This window comes from Salvelinus namaycush, chromosome 21 (genome assembly GCF_016432855.1).
Source record: "Salvelinus namaycush isolate Seneca chromosome 21, SaNama_1.0, whole genome shotgun sequence".
Classification (NCBI taxonomy): domain Eukaryota; kingdom Metazoa; phylum Chordata; class Actinopteri; order Salmoniformes; family Salmonidae; genus Salvelinus; species Salvelinus namaycush.
The window spans coordinates 38,456,766-38,478,429 of NC_052327.1; positions in this window are offsets into that span (position 1 = coordinate 38,456,766).

The window sequence follows — 21,664 nt, forward strand, 5'->3', positions numbered from 1 at the left end:
GTACCAAAAATAATAATGGAAAATGAAATTGAAAAAGGGACGTTTTGCTTTTATTTGTGTGTTTGAGGACCCAAACTTCATGTGATTCCATTAGAACATTTAAGCTAGCAGACTGAAGTAAAAAAAGAAAGAATACCTGGCGGGAAGAAACACTCTCACCTAGATAAACCAATAAGTGCTTCATGCATTAAACATGAGCTGCTCAATTTGGATGTGTTGTCCCAGAGAGCGGAGGGGCTTTGAGAGAAATTCATTCACATTTTAATCACACTGGAGGTTCAATTAATCATTGTGCGGTTAAAGGGTGAAAACTATGAATATTCAGTTACCAGACAAAGACTTCTCTGACCCTAGCTTCTTGCCTTAATTTTAATCATATTCTTGCAAACCGTACCTCATCTGCCAACGTTTTTCCTCTGAGGGATACCCCATAATAATGCTTAAGTTGCATTTTAATTTCCAAAACCCTGGGAATGTTGTCAGAGGAAGCGAAGACAGCACTGCTCTCCTATTTATTGTACTGGGCCTGATATCTGACATGAAAACGTTGGAACTGTTGTCGGCTAAAAAGTGGTGTTTGGTGAGTTTCTCGGTTCACCAGACTATGTTCAGACTGTTTGAGCCTCTATAAGTGTATAATAAATTAACCTTTTGAGGACTTAAGAGTTGAAGATCATCATATTAACTATTTGAAAGCTACAAGGCATGTATGTATTTAAACATTGAATTTGAGCACAGCTGGTATTGAAGAGTCTTCTGAGTTACGAAAAGAGTGGTCACATGCTAGTGGTCTCCTCAGACAAAATGGAGAACATTGATCTGCTCCATTATGAAGTCCTAAAATGAATAGTGCCGGACTAAGCTGCTTATATGCACTATCTCTCCTGTTGATTAGACAGGAATTAATATTCACTGGGCCGTGGATCTCCGAAAACATTTTAGTCTTCGCTTTTTAAGAACTGCCAAGCATCTTAAGACAGCAATTAAGCGCTTTCGTTCCCCTAGCCACCTTGCCTGAGAAATTACGGAGCTGGGCCGCTGGAGACGGAAACATTAAATGAGAGCTCCTCCGGAGCGTCTCATTGGCTGCCAGGGATTCTATATGCAGATGAGGCCAGATGGCAGGAGGACCCTGCTGAGGGCTGGTCACGTGAGGAGCAGAATCCTCAATCAGGACAAGAAGGGGGTGCATTCACACTGTCGCCATTTTATGCTATACAAACAATGCACAAGAATCAAATTAAGTTGAAAAACCAAATGTCTGGCTTCACTTTCCCACTCAGCAGGTGGTTTTAATGCCACAGTGTTTCTCTCACTGCAGCATGGACTATAGCACCATTCCACCTGCTACTCACATCACAAGAGGAAAGGGACCTTGCTACCTCTTCAAAAGCAATCTACCATTATATATTTTCAATGCGAACAGTACACCACTTGAAGTTTAACAGCAGGCAACTACACACGGACTGGAGGGAAAACCCACAAACACAAGGATCATTGAAGATACATACTTTGAAAAGCCTGGGGCCGATGCTGGGGAGGAGTGCTGTTATCAGCTTGAAGTCAATGGTACTGTAGGGCCTTATGTTAGCGCAGTCATGTGTCATAGTAAGATTTTATCATGTACTTTAAGCATTATCCAGTAATCAGAATTACACCTAAAATGAAAGAAATTGTCTGATGGTGCTGACTTAAAAAGAAAAGGGGAAAGTTTGATGAAAAAGCTTCTTTTTTTAAAAACATATCCAGGCACATCACATGATTGGGCAAAACACAGAGACATAGTAGATACAGTACTTCATCTGACATCTATCTCACCACAGGTCCTGCCAGCTGGATCTCACCATGGAACATCCTGCAAAAGTATTGATGGCACACTGCATCCTGGGTAACCTCCGGGTGCTCCATGGGCTGCCTGTGTTACCATAGTAATCTTGAAGCCGTTATAGACTTTATCGGTGCCATAGAGAGGGATGGTTCACTCCAAATACAATTGTATCTTTTATTTCACTGACCTAAACTGTTGTTTAGGTCAGTTTAGGTCAGTTTGTTGCTGTATAATTTGTTGCTGACAAACCAACTTTTCCCAAGAAACAGAAGCTTTGAGATGTCACTACGTGATGCTATAACAATGTGGTATCCCTTTATGCTCGTACCCGTATACGGATTGAAAATGGCCGATTTAGACACTGATAAGCGACTATATTGGAACGTTATTGGCTGTACAGTAACATGCTATAAATGACATCAGAACTCAGTCTCGAGGCTTCACAGCGCTTTATGGGTTTTGACTGACAGACGTTCTGAACTTGAGCACCGCACGGGACAGGTTTCCCCCATCCCTCCCGCACATTTTTTGTTGTCTGAGTGAGGCAAATGCTGTAAATTAAGAGGACTATATGTATTTTGAAAGATGAGATGTTGAGGATTATAATAAATATTGTTTTGATGTCATACAAGCAAACCAAAAACTTGCAAATCGCATTTCCACATCATAAAACTCATGTCATATACAGGGTCAACGTTTATGATCACTATGTTTGATGTACAGCTACAAGATGACCTAGGTTTATCTGAACAGAATGAGTCTATGTGTGTCTATTGTGAAGATAATTTGCTGCAGAACACACACTTGAATGCACTCATGAGTCCTTTCTAAGCGCACCAAAATTGCGATCTGTTTCTCAGAATTTCTGCGTGAAAGCCTGTTGGCAATGGAACAAGTTTTCAAATGAAGACTACCTGACTCAGATTACGATGTAAAAAGACAGGTTTTGGATTGCGTAAACAACAACAGTAATTGTGTGATGGGGGGGGGGCAGGGTTGTGTTCCAAACAAAACCGTTGTTCCTCAACGGTATAGCTAGGAGAGCTCAAAAGCACCTTGTAATTGAAGATTATTCTTTGAGTCATAAAAGTGCCTTGAAATTACTTAGGAACTATGCACACTTTGGAGAGGTTTAAGTCTCGGACAAATCTTCCAAGAGTTAAAATACAATTTGTAATACAATCACATTTTCACATATAACACAGTTACAAACAACAGACATAACACACTGCCATATTGACCAGATAAATACTCTGACAGTCTGAAAAGATAGATTGGTTCCTTTGTCTACCATAGTCCTGCACAAGCTTCCAATTTAGCATGTTTGAAAGTGGTTCTAATGTATTCTTTGAATTTATATATTGAAACATTTTATATATTGAAAGGTTTCTGAAAGTGCAAAAAAAAAATTATTACATTTCTTTATTGCACTGAATATAAATGTTATTTTGCCTATTTCTCTTGTCTGATGGGACAATCTATTCCTCGTATTGACTGAATGGCTGTCTCTTACCAACTGAATCCTGTTGTGAATGGAGTTTGGTCGTTTTAAATGGTGTAGAATGTGAAATAAAATAAGCATGTTTTGTTTAATCTGCAGTCTCCTAATCTCACATGCTGATGCATTTTCCCAGACCACAGAATAGTAGTTCACCTGACTCCCAATTAATGCTTGGGTTGTTTGCTTAAGAGTCTTTCCTTCTAAACATGCATGCAGTTTGTAAATTATTTTCTTACATAGATGAGTTATTTGAGACGACCATGATAAGCAGTTGTCTAGCTGCACCCTTGGTAGTTTGATTTCTGACACTTCCTCAATTTGTACTCCCCCTTTGACCTTTTCCTGGTGGAACAGACCTAACCAGTTTTCTCCGACAAACCCACTCCCTGGTATTTCCCAGATCTACTTGTAGAGCTTCCTGAACCTGTTGAACAGATTGTCTTCCTGTACCTGTTGAACAGATTGTCTTGCTGTATAAATTGTGGTATCATCTTTCAAATATAGTAGCTTGAGTTTCAGATAAGGAAGGTCGTTGATATATTAAGTAAAGGAGTGGCCCAAGGCAGCTGCCCTGCAGTATTCCACAGTCTAGGGCATGAGGGGAAGAAAACGATCCATCGATATTGGTGGACTGTTTCCTGTCAGTTAGATATGACTGTCCCTAATTCAATGTTGCCTCCTTAAACACATAATGCAGTAATTTTGTTAAAAGTATTTAATGATCCACTAAATCAAATGCTGCACTAAAATCTAGAAATAGTACACCCACAAACGTGCCATTATCCATAGCGCTTTGACACTGATCAGGTTTAACACCTCCTCTACTGACACCAGTGGTAGACTAAAAGAGCAGGGTTGTTTTGCTCATAATATGATCATCACACAATTGGACAATAGCTTGTTTGGAAGAATGGGTGTTTACATTATATCTCAGTAAATGTATTTTCTTTGCAAAAAAAGTTGTGTGGCTACATGGAGACACTAGTTAATCCTCTCACTCAATCCCTTGTCATTTTTTTGTCTTATGTTACACCTACCCCACATTTTCCATGAATATTCTTATCATGTTACTGAATGTCTCCAAGTATTTTTAGATTTCGTTATCAACAAATGTGGCAAAAAGTACAGTAAATGTAAAATGCACATATAATCAACAGGATTCAGTCCTGGATTCAGTCTTGTGTAAGGTGAACTGTTGTGTCCTTAACTTTGGTCTAAGATTTGTCCCATAGTCTACAAACTCTCTTTCAATTGCTACCATGGATATGCATATGCTTTCATATTTCATCTTTAAGAAACATTTAAATTTAGCCCTATCTGTTTAGGCCAATTCCCACACGTGTAAAGGGTTAAGAACACACTCCTCAAGACACAACTAAAGCAAGGAGAGTGTGTGTTGAGTTGACGTACCGTTTGAATGCTGCTAAAATCATTGAAAGAGCAGCAGTCAGCAGACAATATTTCAGAGGTACGTTTCTTTACAGCTTTTCCTCAAGCGACTTCAAAGTAGACCTAAAATAGACTGTACGCTTATGCCATTCAGTTCTACTATATGTTGTTCTACATTTCATATTAAACAAGACTTGTAAGATGTATACTGACTGTGGTCTTAAGAGATACATGTACCATATATATATGCTGGTCCAGGCTTCATTTACAGAAATCCACGTACAAAGTGTAAATGAGTCCTGTGGGAATTAGCTGTATTTCTTTTCCAACTCAATGTATGAGTTCTGATTCAGCCTTATACATGTTTTTTGAGGATTTACATTTCATACAGATGGCACCACTTTTGATATAAAAAGGATGAATTCATAAACTCTCTACAGTTTGTGTTATTCTCCTCACAGCCCTGGTTCTATAGGCTAAATGCTAATTATTGGTTAACAGGGTAATGGCGATCAATAATTTGCCAAAAAAGAGAAAGGAGCTTGTTCGCTTCACCTGAAATATAGGTCCAAATTCTAAGGTTTGAGGACAAAGTGATGTAACCCCCTTGCGGCTGAATCTGTTGTCAGGCAATTTTCATTAGAATCCAGGATTATTCTAACCTGAGGTGACTGCCCTTACATCTGCTGCCCCGGCAATTAATGGAATAGATTTCAAGAGCCACTGAGGCAGATCCCTTGATAGAGCCGTCCACTTTATCTTAGCCTACATGGAAACTTTGCAGCCCAGACAGTGATTTAGTGCCTTGGCTTTGTAGAAAGGTCACAGCTCTCTGTATCAGTCCAACTCTGCAGGACCTCCCCTACAACTGCCACCCTGGTTCTACTACAGACTAATGGGAGTGCAGGTATACAATCTTTATATAGGGCTAAGATTTAAATTAATGTTTACATGCTACCATTTGTAATACAAAATGGAACACTTTCTATAGGCCTAGTGAGATAGAATAGGATCTCTATTTCTAGTGAAGCCACAAGAAAAACATTTAGGTAATTTTGATATGCTTGTTTGTCTATCAGTGAACCACCCTAGGAACACGTTTGTTGATTGACTCACTGTACATTGTGTGACAGATGTGCTCTGACCCAGAGAAAGAGAGAGAGCGTGAGAGCGTGAGAGAGAGAGAGAGAGAGAGAGAGAGAGAGAGAGAGAGAGAGAGAGAGAGAGAGAGAGAGAGAGAGAGTGTGAGAGAGCGTGAGAGGGGGAGTGTGAGAGAGAGCGTGAGAGGTGTGACTCAACTCTGCATGATGTAAGTTACCAAAACCTTGCTCCTCCTACAGCTCTGAACCAAGGAGCAACTTGTTTAGTACAGAACACTATGCATCTTTAACAATTACTCAGGATGAGAGAGGAGGTTCTGTATTGCGGATGTACGGGTGGGGAGAAACTACTTCTACTAGGCTAGATGAAGATAAGGTCTATGTGTAGTAGTTTAGGACTCTTTACCAGACTCATAGGGCTACTGCCCTAGTTAAATCATTTCAGATGACCATGGCTCATGGTTGGCTAGTCTGACAATCTGGAACCTTTGAACTTTTTCAGCTCTTAACTAAATTTACAAGAAAGAAACCCAGAAGCAGTGCAATCAAAGTTCCTTACTCACCCTGCTTTCGGCATAAACATCTCATACATTTACTGTCTGCTGTAATGGTGTCGGAGGTGATGGCCGCTGTTTTACTGGCTCCCAACCAGTTGTGCTATTTTGTGTGTTTTTTCGCGTTGTTTGTAACTTATTTTGTACATAATGTTTCTGTCACCGTCTCTTATGACCGAAAAGAGCTTCTGGATATCAGAACATCGATTGCTCACCTCGAACTGGACAAGGATTTTTTCTTTAACGAGTCGGACGCAAAGTATTTACTGCAGATACCGGACCAGGCCCATGACTCCCTGTTTCCTGTTCACCCATGACTGCGTGGCCAAGCAAGACTCCAACACCATCATTAAGTTTGCCGACGACACAACGGTCGTATGCCTGATCACCAACAACTATGAGACAGCCTATAGGGAGGAGGTCAGAGACCTGGCAGTGTGGTGGCAGGACAACAACCTCTCGCTCAACGTGATCAAGACAAAGGAGATGATTGTGGACTACAGGAAAAGGAGGCCCGAGCACGCCCCAATTCTCATCGACGGGGCTGTAGTGGAGCAGGTTGAGAGACTCAAGTTCCTTGGTGTCCACATCACCAACAAACTATCATGGTCCAAACACACCAAGACAGTCATGAAGAGGGCATGACAATTCCTATTCCCCCTCAGGAGATGTGTCCTCAGTTCCTCAAAAAGTTATACAGCTGCACCATCGAGAGCATCCTGACTGGTTGCATCACCGTCTGGTATGGCAACTGCTCGGCCTCCGACTGCAAGGCGCTACAAAGGGTAGTGCGTACAGCTCTGTAAATCACTGGGGCCAAGCTTCCTGCCTTCCAGGAGATCTATACCAGGCGGTGCACAAAAAATTGCCAAAGATTCTAGCCATCCTAGTCATGGATTTTTCTCTCTACTAACGCATCGCAAGCGGCACTAGAGTGCCAAGTCTAGGTCCAAAAGGTTTCTTAAAACGTTCTACCCCCAAGCCATAAGACTGCTGAACAGCTAATCAAACGGCTAACCAGACTATCTGCATTAACCCCCCCCCACACACACACACTTTTTTTACACTGCTGCTACTCGCTGTTTACTATCTGTGCATTGTCACTTTACCCCTACCTACATGTACACTACCATTCAAAAGTTTGGGGTCACTTAGAAATGTTCTTGATTTTGAAAGAAAAGCACATTTTTTGTCCATTAAAATAACATCATATTGATCTGAAATAAATGTTGTAAATGACTATTGTAGCTGGAAATGGCAGATTTTTTAGGGAATATCTACATAGGCGTACATAGGCCCATTATCAGCAACCATCACTCCTGTGTTCCAATGGAACGTTGTGTTAGCTAATCCAAGTTTATCATTTTAAAAGGCTAATTGATCATTAGAAAACACTTTTTCAATTATGTTAGCACAGCTGAAAACTGTTTTTCTGATTAAAGAAGCAATAAAACTGGCCTTTAGACTAGTTGAGTATCTGGAGCATCAGCATTTGTGGGTTCAATTACAGGCTCAAAATGTCCAGAAACAAAGTACTTTCTTCTGAATCTTGTCAGTCTATTCTTGTTCTGAGAAATGAAAGCTATTCCATGCAAGAAATGGCCAAGAAACTGAAGATCTCGTACAACGCTGTGTACTACTCCCTTCACAGAACAGAGCAAACTGGCCCTAACCAGAATAGAAAGAGGAGTGGGAGGCCCCGGTGCACAACTGAGCAAGAGGACAGGTACATTAGAGTGTCTAGTTTGAGAAACAGACGCCTCACAAGTCCTCAACTGACAGCTTCGTTAAATAGTACCCGCAAAACACCAGTCTCAACGTCAACAGTGAAGAGGCGACTCAGTTCCTCTGTCCAGTGTCTTGTGTTCTTTTGCCCATCTTAATATTTTATTTCTATTGGCCAGTCTGAGATATGGCTTTTTCTTTGCAACTCTGCCTAGAAGGCCAGCATCCCAGAGTCGCCTCTTCACTGTTGACGTTGAGACCTGTTATATTCGGCGCATGGGACAAATATGATTTGCTAGATTTAGACCTCCTTAAAACCTAACTGTTTTGATACAACAGTATTTTCCTAATTGTCACAGCCGTCGTAAGAAGTAGACCAAAGCGCAGCGTGGTCAGCGTACATATTCCTTTTATTTAGGATGACGCCGACAAAAACAATAAACAATACAAAAACAACCGTGAAGCTTAAGGCTATAGTGCCACAAATAAAGACAACTTCCCACACTGAAAGGAGGGAAAAGGGCTACCTAAGTATGGTTCCCAATCAGATACAACGATAGACAGCTGTCCCAGATTGAGAACCATACCCGGCCAAAACATAGAAATACAAAATCATAGAAAACAAAAACATAGAATGCTCACCCCAAATCACACCCTGACCAAACCAAATAAAGACATAAAAAGGCTGTCTAAGTTCAGGGCGTGACACTAATAGGGCTCTATATATGTAGTCTATGCAGTAGTTATACTACCAGGGGATGACTCTGACAGACTAAGACATTAGCCTCTAAGTGATAATTCAGTATTGTCATTGACTTTCAGTCTACGTCCTTTCAAACCTTACAAGGTAAAGAGGCCTTGTTGGTGACAATGAAAGGGGAAATAGAGCTCCCCACACGCTCATCACACCACTCACGTCTATCAGTAAACTGAGAACCCCTCTCCCTGGTTTCTGAGAAACCAAAAACATATGATCCAACAACTTCCAAATTAACCAAATGTGCTAGCTGGGGTATTTTCATCTGATTGTCAAACAAATTGTTTAAAAAAGTAGGCTACCTGCACACATCCATCCATTCCTAAATAATTCCAGCATCCAAATAGTGCACTGTGGACCAGCCAATAAATGGTTTAATCCATGACAGACCTGGGGGTGTTCGTTTAATTTTGAATTGGTTTTTATTTTATTCCCCTGTAGCAGTACAAAATTGCATTTTAAACAAAAAGGAGAATGGTTAGGGGAGTTCAGGTTTCATTCAGGGGTGCTGGCTACCCCGTAATTCACAGTGATGAGATACTGGAATCGCTTCATCCCATGAGTTTTTCCTGGTCATATAACTTGGAAAAACCCCTGGCAAATAATCGACACAGCATTGTTAATAATGTTGGCGTAATGAAAGACACAACTAGCTACAGCAGCTGTCACACAGGTTCAGGAGATAGTTGGTATTACTTTAGAAGCTGAAGGAGAAAAGGTTGAGATCTGTCTGGAAATGAACAGACATTTCTCTACTTAATGAGATGACCTTGAAGGCCATCATCAAAGTCACAGCCCTCTGAGTGACCACTCTATTTTTATTTGTCTCTCTGATCATCCTCTATCGATTCGGCCGCCTGTTAAATGAGCGAGAGATGACGTTTATTCTGAGCCTTTCATGGGATTTAAGATCAATGGGATCAGTCAAGACGGCGACCTGGGGTGATCTGGCCACAGAGATGGAGGCAGTGTTCCAAACGGAACTCTATTTACTATGTACTGCACTTTTATTGACCAGGGCCCACAGGGCCCATAGGGCTCATAGGACTCACAGGGCTCATAGGACTCACAGGGCTCATAGGACTCACAGGGACAGGGCTCATATGACTCATAGGGCTCATAGGGCTCATAGGACTCACAGGGACAGGGCTCATATGACTCATAGGGCTCATAGGGCTCATAGGGCTCATAGGGCCCATAGGGCTCATAGGGCTCATAGGACTCACAGGGCTCATAGGGCTCACAGGGACAGGGCTCATATGACTCATAGGGCTCATAGGGCTCTGGTCAAAAGTAGTGCATTATGTAGGGAAAAAGTGCCATTTGGGTTGAAGAGAAGCAGGGAGGGAGCAAATAAAGCTGTTCACATCGTTTCACTTCATTTCTGCTTTGAAAGACACATTTCTCATGGATGACCAAGTTCTATACAACACCAGTGAAAACAACCAGGATTTGGGAGGGAATAAATATATACAGTATCTAACTGGATCTAATATTTGCCTGATTTTAGTCTTCAAATAATTTAAAGGAATATCCACCTTTACAGTGTTAACCACAGTGTGAGTGTGTGAATATGTACAGTATTTCTGTCAGTGTAGATTGAACTGTGTGCGTGCGTGCGTGCGTGCGCGTGCGTGCGTGCGTGCGTGCGTGCGTGCGTGCGTGCGTGCGTGCGTGTGAAGCCATATGTGAATGTGTCTGCTTTGAGCTGATAGCACTCTCTGCTTGAGCTTGCAACAGAATTGCAAAAAGGCTTTAAACGGCGATTCAGTGCCACACAATTCCACCATTATCTGAACCCCAACTGTACTCACTCTCATCACCGTCTGCCAATCGATTCATATCCTATGGATGAAAAGTAAAGCAGCAGAAGTTTTCAAAGACCCGCTAACATCCCTCCGAACATTCTCTCTCACTATTTCTCTCTCTCTCGCTCATGCTCTTTTTATATCATTCTTTTTTAGTCTAGTAAAAGTGCACACAGTGAAAAATAACCTACACATGTAGGATCATAATTTGATCACTCGTTTGGATTAATTTGCTGTGACAATATAGGTCAAATTAAGATCCTACGTCTGTAAGTACCCGTGCTTTGAAGCAGCTAAAAAGATTTTTAAATTTAAATGATTTCTGCAAAACACTGATATTGGATGGTAGACCTTGGCTGCAGTTGCTAGGCCACCGGTCCAGCGGTGTCACAGAGTGCAGAGGCCAGCCCCCTGGCCAGGGGAGATCTGGCCATTTCAGCTTCAGAAGGGTTTCTTCCACCTAGGCTGTATAGAGAGTGGAGACCTCGTTATCCGACTACAAGTCAGAAATTGGATATATTTTTGTTCACTTGTGAAATGGGGGATCGTTAGTGAGGAGGGTTCCCAGTGTGGGTCAGGGCCTGTCTGTATCGGTCCTATATGAGAGAAGGGGAAAAAACGGGCAAATTAAAGAAAAATGCTGTAAAAGAGAAAGGTCAAAGTCAACTAAATCAGGGCCGAATGTAGAACCTAGATGGTTCCGTACCTGCAATATACAGTAATTACCTTCAGTATTCAGAGGTATGGTCATCCCTCTATTATACCAACTCCATCAGTTGTCATGTTCATGTACAGGGCCTAGTGAAAGTCTACACACTTCTTGCACAGTCTTCACATTTTGCTGCCTTAAAAAGGGAATACATTAGATTGTTTTGCCTACAGATCTACACAGCCTACTCTACATTTTCATAGAGAAAGAAAGTTAGATAAAAATGTTCCAAATTAATAAATATTAAGAAAACAAAAATCGTAATTGCATTTGTCTTCACACCCCAGAGTTAATACCTTGGTGGAAGAACCTTTGGCAGTGATCTGTGAATCACTTTGAATAATATTCTACCAACTTTGCACAACTCTTAGAGTAACTTATTTGTTTTATTGTTTTTGACAAAATTGCTCAAGATTAGTACATTTGGTTGGGAATCATTGATGGAGAGCAATATTCAAACCTTGTCTCTGATTCTCAAACAAATTTAAGTCAGAGACTAGACCATTAAGGAACACCCAGCACCTCTTTTAAAGTCATTCTGGTGTCTTCAACATGTTTTTTTTGTTTTTTTGTTGCCACGCTGAAAAAAAAAACTCTATCCCAGGGTACGTTTTTTAGAAGACTGAGGCGGGTTTTCCTTTAACTTTTACCTGAGCTTTGCTCCTTTTATATTTATTTTGATCCTGACAAACTACCCAGTCCCTGCTGATGACAAGCATACCTGTAACGTCCTGACCAGAGTTCTTATGTGTTTTGCTTGTTTAGTGTTGGTCAGGACGTGAGCTGGGTGGGAATTCTATGTTGTGTGTCTAGTTAGTCTGTTTCTGTGTCCAGCCTAATATGGTTCTCAATCAGCGGCAGCTGTCAATCGTTGTCCCTGATTGAGAATCATATATAGGTGGCTTGTTTTGTGTTGGGATTTGGTGGGTGATTGTTTCCTGTCTCTGTGTTTGTGTTCTGCACCAGATAGGAATGTCTCGGCTTTCACGTTTGTTATTTTGTTATTTGTTAATGTTCATCGTTTATCGTCTTATTAAACATGTTGAACACTAACTGCGCTGCATTTTGGTCCTCTCCTTCATCCCAGGAAGAAAGCCGTTACAGAACCACCCACCAAACTCGGACCAAGCAGCGTGAGTACGGGCAGCAGCGACAGCAGCAGTCGTACAAGGAGGAATGGACATGGGAGGAGATTCTGGACGGAGAAGGACCCTGGGCAGAGCCAGAGGAGTGTCGCCGCCCCAAAGCGGAGCTGGAGGCATCTAAAGCGGAGAGGCGGCATTATGAGGAGCTAGCAAGGCAGAACGGCTGGAAGCCCGAGAGGCTCACCCAAAAATGTCTTGGGGGGGGGCTAAAGGGTAGTGTGGCGACGGCAGGTAGGAAACCTGCGCCCACTTCCCACGCTTACCGTGGAGAGCGGGAGTACGGGCAGACACCGTGTTATGCGGAAGAGCGCACGGTGTCTCCTGTACGTGTGCATAGCCCGGTGCGGGTTATTCCACCTCCCCGCACTGGGCGGGCTAGATTGAGCATTGAGCCAAGTGCCATGAAGCCGGCTCAACATATCTGGCCTCCAGTACGTCTCCTCGGGCCGGTGTACATGGCACCAGCCTTACGCATGGTGTCCCCGGTTCGCCAACACAGCCCAGTGCGGGTTATTCCACCTCCCCGCACTGGACGGGCTACGGGGAGCATTCAACCAGGTAAGGTTGGGCAGGCTCAGTGCTCAAGGGAGCCAGTACGCCTGCACGGTCCGGTATATCCGGCCCCACCTTCCCGCCCCAGCCCAGTACCACCAGTGCCTACACCACGCACCAGGCTTCCAGTGCGTCTCCAGAGGCCTGTTCCTCCTCCACGCACTCTCCCTATGGTGCGTGTCTCCAGCCCAGTACCTCCAGTTCCGGCACCACGCACCAAGCCTCCTGTGCGTCTCCAGAGCCCTGTATGCACTGTTCCTTCTCCCCGCACTCGCCCTGAGGTGCGTGCCCTCAGCCCGGTACCTCCAGTTCCGGTACCACGCACCAGGCCTATAGTGCGCCTCGAGAGTCCAGTGTGCCCTGTTCCTGTTCCCCGCACTAGCCTTGAGGTGCGTGTCTCCAGTCCGGTACCACCAGTTCCGGCACCACGCACCAGGCTTACTGTGTGCCTCAGCAGGTCAGAGTCGGCCGTCTGTCCAACGCCGCCTGCACTGCTCGTCTGCCCAGCGCCGTCTGAGCCATCCGTCTGCCCAGCGCCGTCTGAGCCATCCGTCTGCCCAGCGCCGTCTGAGCCATCCGTCTGCCCAGCGCCATCTGAGCCATCCGTCTGCCCAGCGCCATCTGAGCCATCCGTCTGCCCAGCGCCATCTGAGCCGTCCGTCTGCCCAGCGCCATCTGAGCCGTCCGTCTGCCACGAGCCTTCAGAGCCGTCCGTCAGTCAGGAGCCTTCAGAGCCGCCAGCCAGTCAGGAGCTGCCAGAGCCGCCAGCCAGTCAGGAGCTGCCAGAGCCGCCAGCCAGTCAGGAGCTGCCAGAGCCGCCAGCCAGTCAGGAGCTGCCCTCCAGTCATGAGCTGCCCGCCAGTCATGAGCTGCCCTCCAGTCATGAGCTGCCCTCCAGTCATGAGCTGCCACTCAGTCATGAGCTGCCACTCAGTCATGAGCTGCCATTCAGTCCGGAGCTGCCATTCAGTCCGGAGCTGCCATTCAGTCCGGAGCTGCCATTCAGTCCGGAGCTGCCATTCATCCTGAGTTGCCCCTCTGTCCTGAGCTACCTCTCTGTCCTGAGCTACCTCTCTGTCCTGAGCTACCTCTCTGTCCTGAGCTACCTCTCTGTCCTGAGCTACCTCTTTGTCCTGAGCTACCTCCTAAATCATGTGGGGGCCTTGGAGGATTCTTAGGCCAAGGTCGTGGGCGAGGGTCGCCACTCAAAGGACGCTAAGGAGGGGGACAAAGACAGTGGTGGAGTGGTGTCCTCGTCCTGCGCCGGAGCCGCCAACGCGGACAGATGCCCACCCAGACCCTCCTCTTGAGTTTTAGGGGTGCGTTCGGAGTCCGCAGCTCAGGAGGGGGGTACTGTAACGTCCTGACCAGAGTTCTTATGTGTTTTGCTTGTTTAGTGTTGGTCAGGACGTGAGCTGGGTGGGAATTCTATGTTGTGTGTCTAGTTAGTCTGTTTCTGTGTCCAGCCTAATATGGTTCTCAATCAGAGGCAGCTGTCAATCGTTGTCCCTGATTGAGAATCATATATAGGTGGCTTGTTTTGTGTTGGGATTTGGTGGGTGATTGTTTCCTGTCTCTGTGTTTGTGTTCTGCACCAGATAGGACTGTCTCGGCTTTCACGTTTGTTATTTGTTAATGTTCATCGTTTATCGTCTTATTAAACATGTTGAACACTAACTGCGCTGCATTTTGGTCCTCTCCTTCATCCCAGGAAGAAAGCCGTTACAATACCCATAACATGATGCTGCCACCACAATAAGATTTTTATGTTTTGCATATGCAATAAATACATCCTAATTTTTTTTCTCACATTATATCAAATGTCGAGTAGGTTGTGTAGATAGATAGGAAAGACATTTTATGTAATCAATTTTAGATTTAATTTCAAATCGCAAAATGTGAAGACTGTGCAAGGGGTGTGTAGACTTTCACTAGCAACTACATGTGGAGTGTCACGTTCCTGACCTGTTTTCTGTTATTTTTGTATGTGTTTAGTTGGTCAGGGCGTGAGTTTGGGTGGGCATTCTATGTTTTGTGTTTCTATGTTTAGGTTAGTGGTAATTAGCCTTATATGGTTCTCAATCAGGGACAGGTGTTTGACGTTTCCTCTGATTGAGAACCATATAAAGGTAGGCTGTTCACACTGTTTGTTTGTGGGTGATTGTCTCCTGTGTCCGTATATGTTACCACACGGGACTGTATCGTTTGTTTGTAGTCTGTTCCTGTTCGTGAGTTCTTCGTGTATTTATGTAAGTTCCATGTTCAGGTCTGTCTACGTCGTTTTGTTATTTTGTAGTTTGTTGAAGTGTTTTCGGTTTTCGTCTTTACTTTAATAAACTTCGTTATGTCAAATGATCACGCTGCGCTTTGGTCCAATCCCTACTCCTCCTCTTCGTCTGAAGAGGAGGAGGACAGCCGTTACAGAATCACCCACCAACCATGGATCAAGCAGCGTGAGAGGAACCAGCAGCAGCGGCCAAAGAACCAGGACTCGTGGACTTGGGAGGAAATATTGGACGGAAAGGGACCCTGGGCTCAACCAGGAGAATATCGCCGCCCCAAAGCTGAGCTGGAGGCAGCGAAAGCAGAGAGGCGGCGTTTCGAGGAGCTAGCTCGGAAGCAGGAGAAGGATCTGGGCTACACTACGTGGGAGGAGATCGACAGGTGGGCGATCAACCCAGGGCGAGTGCCGGAGCCCGCCTGGGATTCTCTGGCGCAGTGCGAGGAGGGATACCGGCGAATGGAGGCAGCACGACGACGCGGTAGGAAGCCTGTGAGTAAACCCCAAAAATTTCTTGGGGGGGGGGGGCTAAAAGGGAGAGTGGCGAAGTCAGGTAGGAGACCTGCGCCTACTCCCTGTACTTACCGTGGAGAGCGAGAGTACGGGCAGTAGAGCGCATGGTGTCTCCTGTACGTGTGCATAGCCCGGTGCGGGTTATTCCACCTCCCCGCACTGGCAGGGCTAGATTGAGTATTGAGCCGGATGTCATGAAGCCGGCCCTACATATCTGGCCACCAGTACGTCTCCTCGGGCCGGCTTACATGGCACCAGCCTTACGCATGGTGTCCCCGGTTCGCCTACATAGCCCGGTGCGGGTTATTCCACCTCCCCGCACTGGTCGGGCGACGGGGAGCATACAACCAGGTAAGGTTGGGCAGGCTCAGTGCTCAAGGGAGCCAGTACGCCTGCACGGTCCGGTATTTCCGGCGCCACCTCCCCGCTCCAGCCCAGTACCACCTGTGCCTACACCACGCACCAGGCTTCCAGTGCGTCTCCAGAGCCCTGTTCCTCCTCCACGCACTAGCCCTATGGTGCGTGTCTCCAGCCCAGTACCACCAGTGCCTACACCACACACCAAGCCTCCTGTGTGTCTCCAGAGCCCTGTACGCACTGTTCCTTCTCCCCGTACTCGCCCTGATGTGTGTGCCCTCAGCCCGGTAACACCAGTGCCGGTACCACGCACCAGGCCTATAGTACGCCTTGAGAGTCCAGTGTGCCCTGTTGTTGTTCCCCGCACTAGCCTGATGGTGCGTGTCCTTAGCCCGGTACCTCCAGTTCCGGTACCACGCACCAGGCCTACAGTGCGTCTCAGCCGGCCAGAGTCTGCCGTCTGCCAAGCGGCGCCTGAACTGCCCGTCTGCCAAGCGGCGCCTGAACTGCCCGTCTGCCCAACGGCGCCTGAACTGCCCGTCTGCCCAACGCCGTCTGAACTGTCCGTCTGCCAAGCGCCGCATGAACTGCCCGTCGGTACTGAGCCTTCAAAGCCGCCCGTCTGCCATGAGCCTGCAAAGCCGCCCGTCTGCCATGAGCCTTCAGAGCCGTCCGCCAGACAGGAGCCGCTAGAGCCTTCCGCCAGACAGGAGCCGCTAGAGCCTTCCGCCAGACAGGAGCAGCCAAAGCCTTCCGCCAGACAGGATCAGCCAGAGCCTTCTGCCAGACAGGATCAGCCAGAGCCTTCCGCCAGACAGGATCAGCCAGAGCCTTCCGCCAGACAGGATCAGCCAGAGCCTTCCGCCAGACAGGATCAGCCAGAGCCTTCAGCGAGCCATGACCAGCCAGAGCCGTCAGCGAGCCATGACCAGCCAGAGCCGTCAGCGAGCCATGACCAGCCAGAGCCGTCATCCAGCCATGACCAGCCAGAGCCGTCATCCAGCCATGACCAGCCAGAGCCGTCATCCAGCCATGACCAGCCAGAGCCGTCATCCAGCCATGACCAGCCAGAGCCGTCATCCAGCCAGGATCCGCCAGAGCCGTCATCCAGCCAGGATCCGCCAGAGCCAGCCAGCCAGGATCCGCCAGAGCCAGCCAGCCAGGATCCGCCATCCAGTCCGGTGCTGCCGTCCCTCAGTCCGGAGCTGCCGTCCCTCAGTCCGGAGCTGCCGTCCCTCAGTCCGGAGCTGCCCCTTATCCCGGTGCTGCTCCTTATCCCGGTGATGCCCCTTAATTTAGGTGGGGTTATTTGGAGGGTGGTCATTGAGAGGGGGTTAAAAATGCGGGGATTTATTATGGTGGGATGGGGACCACGCCCAGAGCCTGAGCCGCCACCGTGGACAGATGCCCACCCAGACCCTCCCCTAGACTTTTGGTGGTGCGTCCGGAGTTCGCACCTTGAGGGGGGGATTCTGTCACGTTCCTGACCTGTTTTCTGTTATTTTTGTATGTGTTTAGTTGGTCAGGGCGTGAGTTTGGGTGGGCATTCTATGTTTTGTGTTTCTATGTTTAGGTTAGTGGTAATTAGCCTTATATGGTTCTCAATCAGGGACAGGTGTTTGACGTTTCCTCTGATTGAGAACCATATAAAGGTAGGCTGTTCACACTGTTTGTTTGTGGGTGATTGTCTCCTGTGTCCGTATATGTTACCACACGGGACTGTATCGTTTGTTTGTAGTCTGTTCCTGTTCGTGAGTTCTTCGTGTATTTATGTAAGTTCCATGTTCAGGTCTGTCTACGTCGTTTTGTTATTTTGTAGTTTGTTGAAGTGTTTTCGGTTTTCGTCTTTACTTTAATAAACTTCGTTATGTCAAATGATCACGCTGCGCTTTGGTCCAATCCCTACTCCTCCTCTTCGTCTGAAGAGGAGGAGGACAGCCGTTACATGGAGAAGATTAGGGGGTTTCTTTGAATTTAAACCATTAGTCCATTAGTATTTGGATGTAGTAGAACAACTAGGCATACTGTGAGGAAACTGGATTTTGTAATGTGGAAAAATAAGAAAGGAATGTACAGTATAAGGCTGCAGGCATTTTGGGTTGGATGTTTGTTTAGAATGGAACCAAGTCCTCCTGCACAGTCAGACTGATACAGAGAGCTGTGACCTTTCTACAAAGCCAAGGCACTAAATAACTGTCTGGGCTGCAAAGTTTCCATGTAGGCTAAGATAAAGTGGAAGGCTCTATCAGGGGATCTGCCTCAGTGGCTCTTGAAATCTATTCCATTAATTGCCGGGGCAGCAGATGTAAGGGCAGTCACCTCCAATTGATTAATTAATGAAATGAAATAGTCCAGGAACAAAGTGGGAATACATCAGCAAAAAAAGAAACGTCCTCTCACTGTCAACTGCGTTTATTTTCATCAAACTTAACATGTGTAAATATTTCTATGACCACAACAAGATTCAACAACTGAGGCATAAACTGAACAAGTTCCACAGACATGTGACTAACAAAAACGGAATAATGTGTCCCTGAACAAAGGGGGGGTCAAAATCAAAAGAAACAGTCAGTATCTGGTGTGGCCACCAGCTGCATTAAGTACTGCAGTGCATCTCCTCCTCATGGACTGCACCAGATTTGCCAGTTCATGCTGTGAGATGTTACCCCACTCTTCCACCAAGGCACCTGCAAGTTCCCGGACATTTCTGGAGGGAATGGCCTTAGCCCTCACCCTCCGATCCAACAGGTCCCAGACTTGCTGAATGGGATTGAGATCCGGGCTCTTCGCTGGCCATGGCAGGACTCTGACATTCCTGTCTTGCAGGAAATCACGCACAAAACGAGCAGTATGGCTGGTGGCATTGTCCTGCTGGAGGGTCATGTCAGGATGAGCTTGCAGGAAGGGTACCACATGAGGGAGGAGGATGTCTTCCCTGTAACGCACAGCGTTGAGATTGCCTGCAATGACAAAAAGCTCAGTCCAATGATGCTGTGACACACCGCCCCAGACCATGACCGACCCTCCACCTCCAAATTGATCCCGCTCCAGAGTACAGGCCTCGGTGTAACGCTCATTCCTTCGATGATAAAGACGAATCCGACCATCACCCCTGGTGAGACAAAACCGTGACTCGTCAGTGAAGAGCACTTTTTGCCAGTCCTGTCTGGTCCAGCGACGGTGGGTTTGTGCCCATAGGAGACGTTGTTGCCGGTGATGTCTGGTGAGGACCTGCCTTACAACAGGCCAACAAGCACTCAGTCCCGCCTCTCTCAGCCGATTGCGGACAGTCTGAGCACTGATGGAGGGATTGTGCGTTCCTGGTGTAACTCGGGCAGTTGTTGTTGCAATCCTGTACCTGTCCCGCAGGTGGGATGTTCGGATGTACTGATCCTGTGCAGGTGTTGTTACAAGTGGTCTGCGATCAGCTGTCCGTCATGTCTCCCTGTAGTGCTGTCTTAGGGGTCTCACAGTACAGACATTGCAATTTATTGCCCTGGCCACATCTGCAGTCCTCATGCCTCCTTGCAGCATGCCTAAGGCTCATTCACGCAGATGAGCAGGGACCCTGGGAATCTTTCTTTTGGTGTTTTTCAGAGTCAGTAGAAAGGCCTCTTTAGTGTCCTAAGTTTTCATAACTGTGACCTTAATTGCCTACCGTTTGTAAGCTGTTAGTGTCTTAACGACCGTTCCACAGGTGCATGTTCATTAATTGTTTATGGTTCATTGAACAGGCATGGGAAACGGTGTTTAAACCCTTTACAATTAAGATCTGTGAAGTTATTTGGATTTTTACAAAGTATCTTTGAAAGACAGGGTCCAGAAAAAGGGCCTTTTCTTTTTTTGCTAAGTTTACATCTCTTCATGACCAATTACAGAAGGCAGAGAGGGCTACAGTCTGTGTGAAGATGTCGTAACTCAGGGACTTTGGAGAGACCATATGGGGGCAGGGGGCATATGCATGAGACAAATTCCATTCTCCACACAAATCCATTCTCCACACATCTCCTGACCTGTGTGACATTCTACACTTCTTTACAGAGTCATGCATATCAACTTGGTATTCATTTCATGATAACGTAAATCTAATTAGAGTACAGGTGACTAATGCCAATCTGATTATGTGGATGATGTCGTGTTCTGTCTCTCTTCAGCTGGACAGAATTTACTCAGTACTGGGCTCGAATCATTTCAGCACCATACCGCTGTCCTCAAGCGCTGCCCAGTATTTACTCAGTACTGGGCTTGAGTCATTTTAACACTATACTGCTGTCCTCAAGCACTGTCCAGTATTTACTCAGTACTGGGCTTGAGTCATTTTAACACCATACTGCTGTCCTCAAGTGCTGCCCAGTATTTACTCAGTACTGGACTCGAATCATTTCAGCACCATACTGCTGTCCTCAAGTGCTGCTCACTATTTACTCAGTACTGGCCTTGAATAATTTTAGCACCATAGCGCTGTCTGCTTTGCAAGGCACCATACTCTACTTTCTCTACACCTCTATGCAATAGGCTATGTGTTGGAGTGAAATTATTTACCTACGCAAATATATTTTTGAACATCCAACAGGCGTAATATGACCCCTATGACCCAAAATGTTGTGTTCTACCTTAAAGCATTCCAGCAGCACCCACAACCTTACTATGAGTGTAGCTCTGCTTGTAATGCCGTAGAGGAAGGTGTTTACAATGCCATAAAGGAAGGTGTTTGTAATGTCATAGAGGAAGGTTTTTGTAATGCCGTAGAGGAAGGTGTTTGTAATGCCGTAAAGGAAGGTGTTTGTAATGCCATAAAGGAATGTGTTTGTAATGCCATAAAGGAATGTGTTTGTAATGCCATAAAGGAATGTGTTTGTAATGCCGTAGAGGAAGGTGTTTGTAATGTCATAGAGGAAGGTGTTTGTAATGCCGTAAAGGAAGGTGTTTGTAATGTCATAGAGGAAGGTTTTTGTAATGCCATAAAAGAAGGTGTTTGTAATGCCGTAAAGGAAGGTGTTTGTAATGACATAAAGGAATGTGTTTGTAATGTCATAGAGGAAGGTGTTTGTAATGACATAAAGGAATGTGTTTGTAATGCCGTAGAAGAAGGTGTTTGTAATGTCATAGAGGAAGGTGTTTGTAATGTCATAGACAAAGGTGTTTACGATGCCATAAAGGAAGGTGTTTGTAATGTCATAGAGGAAGGTGTTTGTAATGTCATAGAGGAAGGTGTTTGTAATGCCGTAGAGGAAGGTGTTTGTAATGCCGTAGAGGAAGGTGTTTGTAATGCCGTAGAGGAAGGTGTTTGTAATACCGTAGAGGAAGGTGTTTGTAATGCCGTAGAGGAAGGTGTTTGTAATGTCATAGAGGAAGGTGTTTGTAATGCCGTAGAGGAAGGTGTTTGTAATGTCATAGAGGAAGGTGTTTGTAATGCCGTAAAGGAAGGTGTTTGTAATGTCATAG